Source organism: Syngnathus typhle, linkage group LG7, assembly GCF_033458585.1.
Source record: "Syngnathus typhle isolate RoL2023-S1 ecotype Sweden linkage group LG7, RoL_Styp_1.0, whole genome shotgun sequence".
In the NCBI taxonomy this organism is placed as follows: domain Eukaryota; kingdom Metazoa; phylum Chordata; class Actinopteri; order Syngnathiformes; family Syngnathidae; genus Syngnathus; species Syngnathus typhle.
Genome location: NC_083744.1, coordinates 8,439,530 through 8,451,852, shown reverse-complemented (window position 1 = coordinate 8,451,852; position 12,323 = coordinate 8,439,530).

Below are 12,323 nucleotides of genomic sequence, written 5' to 3'. Positions count from 1 at the left end.
ATGAACAAACAACAGTGAGTATGAGGATTAGTAAATTTGCATCCTCCAAAAACATGGTTGATGTCGTCAACACTGTTACAAACACATGCAGTTGCTAAATTGGACAAACCGTCGTTTGAGATGGACTCACCGAGGAAACGGATCCAGGACCAATTTTACCATGCTGTTCACATAGGTAAGTGAGCCAGCCTATTTGTTTGGGAGGAAAAGCACGTGGTAGAAAAAGTTTAAATCTTTGAGTAAGTTGATTTTTATGGAAACGTGCACAACGTGAGTTCTTGCATTAAATATTTTGTTGTTCAGCATTTCTGTACTATTTTTAAATGAGTTTTTTTAATCAAGAAAGCAGTTTTTATTAGGAGGCTCAGGGGGCAGCGCGTGGTTGTTATTTTTAAGTCGAGCAGTGGATCTGGAATATTTGGGGGTATTTCGATTATGCAAGGTAGATATTAACTGCGTTGATTTCTCAAGATGTCTAGGATGGGGAGCTCGTGTGAGTGCCTTCACGCATGAGTAATTGTGCCACAGGGTGGGGCCAGGGAAATGTATTACACGCTTCGGCACTAATCACTGGCTAAAGCTCACACGAGCCAAATAAAGTGACTTTTCGGTGTTTCGTCTGCTTAAAGCCAGCACGAATCACCTGGTGTGAAGTTTCCCTTATCTCAAAAGACAAGCCCATCTTCACTCTGTTATAAAATCTGTATAATGGATTCACGGATGATTCCGTGCACCTTTTACGTGTTGCCTCCTTTTGAATTTGTACATAGTGCCACATCAGCCCTTTATTTGGATTATTTTCATTAAATGTCTTCCGAAATGCACACTGCAGACTTTTGTTTGATGATATGTTCAAGTATATTCTATATTTCATGTAAATTCTACACACCCTTTCATTGCTTGTGAATGTCATTCTTAAACTTGGTGGAAAAGATAACATGAAACAAATTATTTTAAATTGGACATTAAAGGCACTATAAATCCTTTAACACCTTGTACATGCAATTTCACTGTTAAGTCAGCGATGAATTCTTACTTATTTTTTCTAGCTTTGCGGGCTCAACTGGATCTTGAGCTGAATTAATTGATTGTCGATACATTTTTTTTTTCTGTGCGGCCCGTTACCAAATGACCCACGGACCGGTACTGGTCCGCGGCCCGGTGGTTGGGGACCGCTGCCGTAGATAATATGAGGCGTTAATACATTTATTTGGGTTGACAGCCATAATGGCCCTCCGAAGGAAACTTCGACTACAATTTAACAAAACAAAAATGAGTTTGACACCCCTGCCCTAATTGAACATGCCTACTCGTGCCGTATGACAAGTACCGTATTTTCACCTTCAACAATAAATAATAAGTGGTAGTCCGCTGACGACACTGCAGTGCGACACAAAAGTTAACAGTCCGAAAACTTCTGTCATTATACTCAGAAAACAGCTTAACAGTGTGACCTAACACACCCACTTTGTCCTTGAGAGGTTCCTCATTTGGTCGCCTATGGCTAAGAGAACAACTCTTACAAGGAAACACTTGTTTGTCCAGGAGTGTATGGATGCTAATAGAGTGAAAAACACATTAGCAGGAGTGGACTCAAATTGAACGCATGTATATGTGTGTGCATTTGTGTACTGGTCATGTTGAAATCATCGAATCCCCCCATCACTATTCATTAACCTCCAGTGCAACATGTGCCTGCGGCTACCTTGTATATGTAACATGACACTGATCACACATTCTGGGCTATCAATTTTCGGACTGCTTTTTCCTTTTTTTTGCTCAAAGAAGACAATTCCTCAGTTGGAGTTGAATGTATTAGCTGTGCTGCAGTTTGCCTTTATGTGACAATAACACTTAATTCCATGTTTTAGGTTTCAGGTTATACACAAAGTGTATTTGGCACATGTGTGGCATTCTGAAATTTCAACAGGAAAATGTTTTCTACCCTCTCCACTATGGAATGTGTTTTCCTCCTAAAAGGTTTTATTATTAACTCATGCAGCGCACAATGCGACACACTATACACACACGGTAGAGAACACAGCAACAAACAAAAGAAAACTGCAGCCTGGTCTGCACAAGCAGGCCTCACTCTGGTGGATTAAGGGTTTAATCCCTCACAGGCAAGCAAGGATGAGATTGAATCACGGCAGCCGGTCTGCTGGGGTCTACGGCGATGTGAGGTGCATGCAGGAGAAGTGCAATGAGTCAAGATGGAGTCACTGACTATTTAAAACAAACACTGTCACAATGTCACTCCTGACTTTTAGCCTCCATCTGAGTCTTCTGTAATTGCAGTCCTCGCTCAGGGAATGCCTTACCACCTCTTACATTTTAATCAGGTAAATTCGTCCGTCAGCCAATAGGGTGAAAAGAAAGATTAACCCTCAAGATCTAGGTGACAAATGGAAGCTACTGTATAGCTGCATTGGGAGAAATGGTATTTTGGATTGGGATATTGGAGTAGAGTGGGTATGGAAATCAATGGAACGTAATGACTGAGAACCTCACAAGATGAACAGAGAAGGAATCAATCACTGTACATACATGAGGACAGAAACAATATTATTTTGCTTTCATTTCTTTCGAAGACATGACATCATTACCCAATTACCTTTTCACAACTTTCTTTTACACTCGTGATAATATTCCTACGTCGCAATGATGGGTAGTTGATTGAGTGGTCATTAAAAGATCTAACTCACCGAAGACAAACATCAGCCAGACCATTAAGTATGCCTGCATAATCTAACGATCCATCAGAATACCTTAATTAGCCAAATTATCAAAACACGATGCGGGTGCAGTTCCAGCAAACGTATTGTTCTATCAAAATATACCGCAGTGATATCACGTCCGATCAATTATTTATGTCGAACAAACATGTGGACCTGTAAGCTTAGCTTGGCGTCCAAACATCCAACAGCGAGATGTTTGGACTCCTTGGGTTACCATACTACATCATGTTTCCAGCAATATGAAAGCGATTCAAAACGTTAAACTCGGGAAGGATTTCCTCCGTGCAATGCGATGGGCTATCAATGTCAATAAGAAATTAGCATACTGTATTTCTTTTTGCAAACGCTGTTATCAATACAGCTCCAGTATTGGATTCCATTATATTGTGCAGGTACTGTCTCTAATTACAATAAAGTCAATGGAATTTTCTCATGGGAAGTTTATCTTGTCCTCTCATGCTGTGTCATATTTAGAGCTCGTGTGTGTATATTTAGTTGCCAAACACAATTGAATGTGTTTACCATGGACTACAGTAGGATTTTATTGGTTGCCGTCTGTGCAAAGAGATTTCAGTAAAAAAAAAAAAAAATACACCACCATATGACTCCTGCCAAGACAGTGAGTCACATCCTGGCATTTCATTGTGGACAGCTGGTTTGAAGTGAATAAAGCAGGACAGATGTTGTTGCTAATTGTGCAGCATTCTATTTGAGATCAATCCTTCTTAAATAATGAGCTATAGCAGATTTACAGTCCAAACAAATGGAGATCATAAAGCTGAACCATTCCAAAAGTGCCAGCGGTGTAAGATAAACCGCATTCATATTCAGAGCACTTTCACAGCTTATCAAGGTTTCCGACTGACTTCACAGTCTGTCTCAGCTTTAAACGAACAGACATTTCTCCACGGCGGGACAACAGAAAAGTTGCAGATTGCAGTCTTCTCAATGTATCCATTTAGTATGTCACCAATTTCAAAGTCCTCTTTTTTTTTTAACCGTTGCTCTAGCCAAGCTATTTCATCCCATTGAAGCTCAAGCTGTACTCAAGCCATTAAACTAACTCTTTTGTCAGAACAGTGTCGAGGCTTTACTGAAATTGAAATGCAGAGGGGTAATGTCTGGTATTTTTCATTTGACGTTAAAAGGAAGTAAAAAAAAAAAAAAAAAAGCGCCTTCCTTCTCTTTCTCTATCTCACATTCTCAGAGGCCAGGTAAGTTCAAAATGTATTTTTCAAAACTATTAAGAAGCTCCTGAAGAAAAATGAAAAAAAAAAGCCTTAACTTTTGGGCTGAAAGTTTAGCAGCTATTTTTTGCAGGAGCCCTAAAATGTTTGGAGCCCTTTGCAATCATACGCCATGCCTGTATTAGATCACTACTGTCATAACGGACTCATTTTAATTTTAAACACATTGACCTAAAGTTGTACAATTATAGTGGTAATGAGGTTACCTGCATGCCAGAACGTTTTAATGACATTTTCAGATATTTAATCATCCAGAAGTGTTGTTCCTGCTCATTGCCCTGATTTGATGATCAAAATTCCCCTTCCACAGGGACAGAAAAGAAAGTGCGACCGTTCAACTCCAAATATGAGGGCTATACAAATCTCATTACATTCTCATTGCTCAGATATTTGTCTGTCCTATGCACTTTCATTACTGGGTAACAGAATACACACCAATGGACTCTAGGATGAAAAGGGAGCATGTAATAGGGTGAACAAGAGGTGATCAGGTCTACTAATTCACAAAAGAGTCTCATAAATCTGTCCACAGAAAAGCCAGGCTTCTGTAATGGATCGAGGTGTCAAGGTCCACGTCCAGAAAGTAAAAACTCCGCCATGATTTGGTTTTAGCCACAGTTGCATATGAATATTTGCACACAAGACCAAATATAAAGCTTTGATGTACACCGACCGGATGGGTATGATGAATTCCATTGCGAGTATTGCACAACCAAATGTTAACTTATATACTTGGAACTATCGACAATAAGAATGAAATCTCATGATCATGCTTGTGGCCTGTGATGTGATTCGTTGGCCAGTTGCTGATGTGCATCTGTGTCTCGCTTGAGGTCTTTTTGCACCTTTCCTATTTAACTTGGGCAGCCTGGTGTGCTCAAGCCAGCTGTCCTCACGGTTCATCAGAGCGTCCCCTCTAAACATGTCAGCAAGGTATAATTCAGGCAGAATGATGATTTCTCTTACCTGGTTGGCTTCTGAGCAGGTTTAGCCGTGCTCTCCCATGCCATAGGCATACATGCAATTGGTGTGTCGACAGAGTGAGAAAGACTGTGGCTAAAGTGTGCTAACTGGAGGTTAAAAATGGCAGACTTTGTCAAATCTGTCAGTCTCTTAGAGGTGGAGAAACATGCATAATATTTGACCACATCTGAGGTTAACCACACGCATTGGTCCGCTACTGTAAAGCAGCCTGTCATATTGTCGGAAATAGATTAGCATCCCGTCAAAAGCCTCCTTGGATTTAACGCAACACAGATTAGCCGAGTCTCAATATATTTATTGATATTACCGAAGCCAAAAATTCCTCAAAAATAAACATACGACATGGTTTACATGCCTTAAACTTTCTGTTAAAAAGAAAAACAGTGATGCAAAATGATTAATGTAGTCAAGGCTGAAAATATCCAGGGGGTATGGATAATATTATTGTGCTTGAAAAAGCTATTCATTTGTCTTGTCCATCTATCTGATTGGAAAGATTCTATTTAAAAACTGTTTAAATGTCTGCTACACTGTTACATGAGGTTGGGTTAAAAAAATTATCATACCTTGCATCCACAATTCTTTTTCTTGATGGATTAGGAATAATGGAACATACAAAATTCTTGGAGGAAGCTAGGGAGCGGAAACATTTGATCCTTGTCTTATCTATACATGCACAATCAGCAGGAGGAAGCAGCTCCTCCTCACCTACTCTACTATGCAAGATTGACTGCGCTGATATATGTGCAGTGAGCATCACAATAGCAGAAATGACATTGTAACGCAACACCATACACAGACTTGGATGGGAGGAAATGTTTTGTTGTGATAAATAAAACTGACATATATTGAAGCTTAAGCTTAAGATCAGGGGATGCTTTGAGAATAATTGTCAATTTCTGTCTATGTGAAGCCCTTTGAGACTGCTTGTGATTTGGGGCTATACAAATAAACTTGACTTGACTTGACTTGACTTGAAGCTTGGTTACACTACAACCAAAATAGAGATGTTTTGGGATTTTTTTTCATGACATACATACTTGCAGAATTGTGGATTTATTTATATTGTAGAGGTTTTTCTTCCCATGCTACAAAATGTGATAGTGTGGATTTAAACTATGTTGTGTCAAAATTGTTGACCACTATCTATTTACATTCAGTGATCCCGAAAAGGGACAGGTGGCAGAAAATGAACAAATGAATACATGAATCCAATTAGATTATCTGGGTAGCCAAAGAAATTGTGCTTACAGTTTACCGTTGTCACTTTTTTGTTTTAATACCACTCTTCATGTCTTTCTCCCTTGAGTTTTCCCTTTTTTCCTTGCCTCGTACTTTTCTGACTCAAGACTCCTTGTCTACTAAACCAATAATGTACCGACAAAAGGGGGAGTGGGATGTGTATTCAATGACAATTAACCCCCAGTTATTGTTCAGTGTATAAAATACAGCAATGTTTTAAGCAGCATCAACATATGGATGGAAAGAGCTGCTTTGGGGAAAGGCCAACTGTTCTCTCTAATTAACACGCAAGTTTCCAAACAAGGGACACATTGCTGCGTGGCAAACATGCTACATCAGGAGGTAAGCAGAGGACACACCACCATGAGGGATGAGAGGAAAAAGGATGAAAGTCTTGAGTCGGTTACTGTCACCAAGTGCCCAATCATTTTGTGTCATTCTTTCTAAAATAAAAATATATCAGAAATGTTCAAGTGTTTATGGTTAGAATTCTTTATCTAAGACAAGTATCTCAAAACAGAGAAATATCACATTTATCAGAATAAAGAGATTATGCATGTTATTTGTGATGACACTCATTTTGAGGTGATGTAGGGAAAGGTAACTATGTCTCAATACCTTAGATAATTTATGTTTTAGTAAATTGTGTTTGTTAGCATATTTTCGTGCCTACTACTAGCTTTAGTGCTCTGAACCTTAACTTCTATTTTGCAATTTAAATACCCTGACATCTTGTAATGAAGTAGTAAATGAACAATGTCAATATCTGCCACTCTCTGTCACACATGTGATCATCGAGCAGGACAAGAGTCAAATTCCACACTCTTGAAATGATATGATGAATGGAGCTGGAGATCTATAATAATCCCATGACCCACTGACTTCCGCTCTATAAAACATTCTCTTCGTGACTGCCAGGAAATCCATCGATAATAACCCGACTGACTGGTCATCTGGGATTCTGCTATCTTTTTGTGACTTGGAAGAAAAATTGTGAACAGAAAAGCACACAGCACCCAAAACAGAGTAATGTAATAAAGCCTACCGGTTGTTGACAACCACTTTGTTCATAGAATATTTGATGAAAACCACTATCGATAAAAAAAAGCATATATAATGTCTGTCTTTATATCATGTCGGCTGGTGACTGGCCATTTAGTGATGCTCTCGACTTTCTGTGGCCGTTGGTCCCGGTCAGGGCTCAGCAAGAGTCTAAAATATCACCACAGCAAGCGGTCAAAAAGATCACATACCAATGGACCCCTCAGGCAGAGAGTCCGTGTGTGACCAAGCTCAATAAAATCAGAAACTGATCCTTTAAAGTCACATAACAGGAAAACAATAATCCCTACAGTGATTAGGCAAATAATATTACAAATATGAAGCTGCCAAAGTGAAATTAGTCACCTAATCTTTCTTTATAAAACTTTCCTCTACAAACTATATGTTATGTTCAATAGTCGAAATAATGTCAACAAACTATTCACTAATATATCCAAAGAGTTTTATAGCTATTCCATCTTCAGCCGCCTGTAATGGACTCCCCAAACACACTAACACAACCAGCACATTTTCCACAAGTGCTTCCATGACTGAATGGAAAGTGGGAGGCAGCTAAAAACAAAGTGAAGCTCTCTTCTTTTAAATGGAGTGAGAGATTCTCAAGTCGCTTGTCTGGGCTTGTAGCGTGGTAGTTAATAATTCACACTGGGAGCTAGAGGTCCATAAAGGCTGCAATGATATAGCACAGAAGATGAAAAGAGGCAAGCTCGTTTTTATGCACCAGTGTGGGAGGAGAAAAGTCTACTCTTTCCTGCTCAACCTCTCCTTCTCGGCGCCGTGTTTCTAAAAGGAAACAAGTGCAAAGAAAGCACAATTGGAGTGCATTTGTATGTGTGAGCCGGCACGTGACGCAATCAGGCATACTCTTAATGTGAGCTGGTACGTCCCACAGTGGATGGACATATGGAAAAAGGTCACGGAGTTGTTTACCACCAGACTGGAGACGCTGTGGGCATCCCCTGTGTGATGTGCACCCACACGTGAATGTGTGTGTGTGTTTATGTTCTTGGCTTGTGGTTTTTGTAAGTGGACCACATTATAATGAAGGGTGTTATTTTTTGCCACACAGAAGAAGAAAATTGATTTATTGATCCCATTAGGCTGTCCAAGTGAACTAAATAAATGTATTGTTCACTACTTGTTAAGTATTATTTTGTAGTATATATTCAACACGGCACAATATATTGCTAATTCAAGTAATTATACGGATACATCCTTTGAAATGCAATTAAACCCATGAAAACCTCAGGGGGTTTTCAAAAGTCAATGTAATTCCTCCCATCCATTTCTATACCACTTCTATTTGCAGTTGAGCTCAAGCCGCTACCAGATGACTTCGGATAAGTATACACTGTATCTAACATGCATGTATTTGGAATGTGGAAAGAAGTGCCTGGAGAAAAGTCACACAAGCGCTGGAAAAATATGCAAAGTTCAAAAAAGAGGCTGGAACAGGATTTGAAGCACTGATATAAGAACGGCGCGATTGAAGTGCTAACCGGTTGTTCTCTGTGCTGCCTGAAATTTACATATTAATGCTTAACCCCACTATGATAATGAAATGTTCATTTTTTACAGCTATAATCCTCCTTGGTCGTTCATATTCTCAATACTGATGAGCATACATTTTCAGCGCACTAGCCAAAATGACATTGTTCCACTGAGCTGTCGCCTGCTCTAATCCCTTAAAAGCAACATGATTAACAAAGGCAGCAAGTCGCTTGCAATTCTATCCATCTCAAATATTCTAGCTTTGTGTGGTTGTAAAAATGTGAGATGTTAGTTGCTCCAATTGTAGTATAATCATCAAATCATCAGTCAAAGGGGAGGGTGAAATGAATTTTACTGGTCTTGACAAACTAGTTTATACTTTAAAGGGGCCCCAATAAATATAACTAACATCTTCAGCGAATTTGATGTTTTTGAACAGTGGGAGAAGAAAGAGTACCCAGAGGAAACTCAACCAAGCAAAATATGAGAGACCATGCAAACTTCCCACAGACATGCCCAAGAGATTTGAAGGCTGATTCCACCAAACCGTGTTGTAGTGAGGCAGCAGTGCCACCGTGCATACGGCACTTGTCGCCCCGTATTAGATCATACGTCCACATGTTTGCACAATCTCTGCTAATCAATACGGGAAAAAAAATGTTACCGGAAAATAATTGTTCAGTAAAGGCACCTTTAAAAAAACAACAACTGCTACATCAAGCTGGAATCAGTTATTTTACATGGCAGTGGAATAAATGTGAGTCACACTAATGAGGATGATTTAGCATCACAATAAACATTACAAACAGCCCTACGGGGGGATGTAATTTCAGAGTTTGCGAACATAAATATTGTACTTGAGAAAATTAGGAGTACAAAAGTGTGATTGAACATTAATCTGCACTGTTAACAAGTACCTAGACTGCAAAAGCAAGATTTATAGCAGATGAGTAGGCCATTTGTGATCTGCTGTTGCCCAAACAAGCCTTTAATGTGATGGCGTGGTTGTGATTACCAATATACGTTCACTACTCTATTTCTAAAAGACTTATGAGTAATGACATGGAAGAATTATAGAAGAAGGAGTCAAGCCAATGATGCATGTATAAAGCATCCATACACTTATGCTGATGGCCTATAACCTCATTTCCTTTTCATTATCTCGTCGGGCCAACCATCTTCACGTTTCTCCTCCTTTCATGTCTTTCTAACCCTAGCCCTCTTTTCTCAGTCCAATTCACCGTTTTTTCATTCCTCATCATCCTCTAAGCCTCCCAACCTCTCTCCTGTCCTCCCACCCCGAAGCCATCAGTGTTCCCGCTCAGGGTGAAAACCGTGAGGACCCCATTGCCCTTGGATCTGAAGAGCAGCGCCAACATCTGTGCCTGGATTTTTACTTTCCCGCTTGGGAACATTATAATAGAGCTTACACGCTGCAAATGCATTGCACAGCTGACTCATGGACCTCAATTCGGTTCACGTCTCGTTATGAATGCGCAGATTTTGTTTTTTATTATTATTATTATTTTTTTTTTATGTTTTGTCTGTCGTTTTGCAAGATTATTCGCCCTGCAGCAATTCCCTGCTTTCAGAGGATTATGGTACTATTGGGAAATAGAGCTGTCTGGGTGGAGATTGCACTCTCTAAGTTAAAAGAAAAAGTCTGAGTGTCTGAAGAAATATTTAATACTATGTTTTATGGTTCCGTGTAGTCAACATAAATTCATTCTATTTAATCTTGAAGAAATCTTCAGGAAATGCTTGAGCAACTTGACCTCAACATTGTTGTTATAGCCATAAGTGCATAGTGTGTTTTCGATCAGATGATGTATATCGGCATATAAATTGCACCGATGCCCTTTTGTTAAATGGCCACCGGCCAACAGCCAACAGCCATGCGCCCTGCGATACTGTCACGCAAGAGAAAAGTATGCAAATGACGCTGGGTGCAATGACTACTAGAGATTGTCAATGATAGTTTGTCAACGCGACAGAGTGTGAAACATGGCCAATAGCTGCCCTGCTTTTTCCTCCAATGACAGGATCATTTTACTGCAATGGCCATGAGGGTTATAGCTCACATAATCATCTCCACACTGTCATGCACCAACACCTCTTTCCATCATTTGTCCTGCATATCACCCATAGTCCCAAATAGTATGGTTTGTGGCTTCAACTTCCCTCCTGATACAATGGCTCTATGAATACAATCACGAGTGCTGAGAATTAAAAAAGGAATAGGCCAAGAAGTGACAAAAGAGTCCCAGAGCTCACTTTAAAGCCAAGCTCAAAAACGGATTCAGTGACTGTAAATTGAAGCGGCAAAGAAATCGTAATTCATTGAAGAAGTGACCTAAAAAGAGAGTGTAGTAGACCTCAGACCTCACATTCATCCCCAGCTAATGGCAGAAGGAATAAATGAATCAAGCACACGAGAAGGCTTATCAAAACCCAGTGAACGAATGGAGGCAGAGGAGTCTCCAATATAGAACTGAGGTTTTCACCATAGCACCTTGCTCCGCTGCTTTGTCTAAACCACAGGTGTCAAACTCAAGGCCTGGGGGCCAGATACAGATACCACATCATCTTATGTGGCCCGCGAAGACAAATTGTGCATCAAATTTGTGTCATTACTAGAATTGCAAATTGTCTTCACTTTTAAAAATATCTATTTTTTTAAAAATTGACCAGTTTTTACTCGTCTGATTTGAAAACGAGTTATTTGTCAGTTTGTTTTGTAGCTTTTACTGTATATAATGTTAGGTGCTCATACATTTATTTGGGTTGACAGTCATAATGGCCCTTCGAAAGAAGCTATGATTACAATGCGGCCCGCGAGAAAAATGAGTTTGACACCCCTGTTCAGACTTTGAACGCTAAGAAAACAACTGCTGCGTGAGTAGATGACTACTGCGCTGAATGCGTGACCTGACATCCCGTCTGACGAGTAGAGGAGAGAAAGTATAGCAAAGATGGGCAGAAGCAATCACGAGGCAAAAGGGTGCAACCCCCCACACAAATACAACAGCGACAACATATGAGGCAAACGACACAAAAATGCTCGGTTTCAATTTGCCGGCCAGCTGTGGCTCTGTGACATGGTGGATATTTCACTCGCACTCTGCCTCTCACCCCATTAGGGCAACTTATGGAGTCATTTTCGAGAAGGAGGAAGACAAGACAGGTGCATGTGGTTACATCTTGACTTACCTACTGGCATGATGTGTAGAGTAGTTTAAACTTGACGTGAGACAGAAGGGCTTCATTGATTTGACTGATCATTTTTATCAGGTTGGTCTGAAGATAAAAACTTAAAATTAATTAAATTATAATACAATGACGTTATGCAAGTAGCCCACTAGAAATGGCATTGTCAAGATTGGACAATTAGCCTTTGAATCAGTCAAACACTTCATGCTTGTGTCATTCACCAAGGTCATTTCCTTTGCAAGGCAATTAATTGATTGCAATTGGACAGCTCTTTTTGTCATAGATGTTTCACCTATCATAGAAGTAGTTTTTTTTTTTATTTTAAACTATATTAAATAAAAAAAAATTA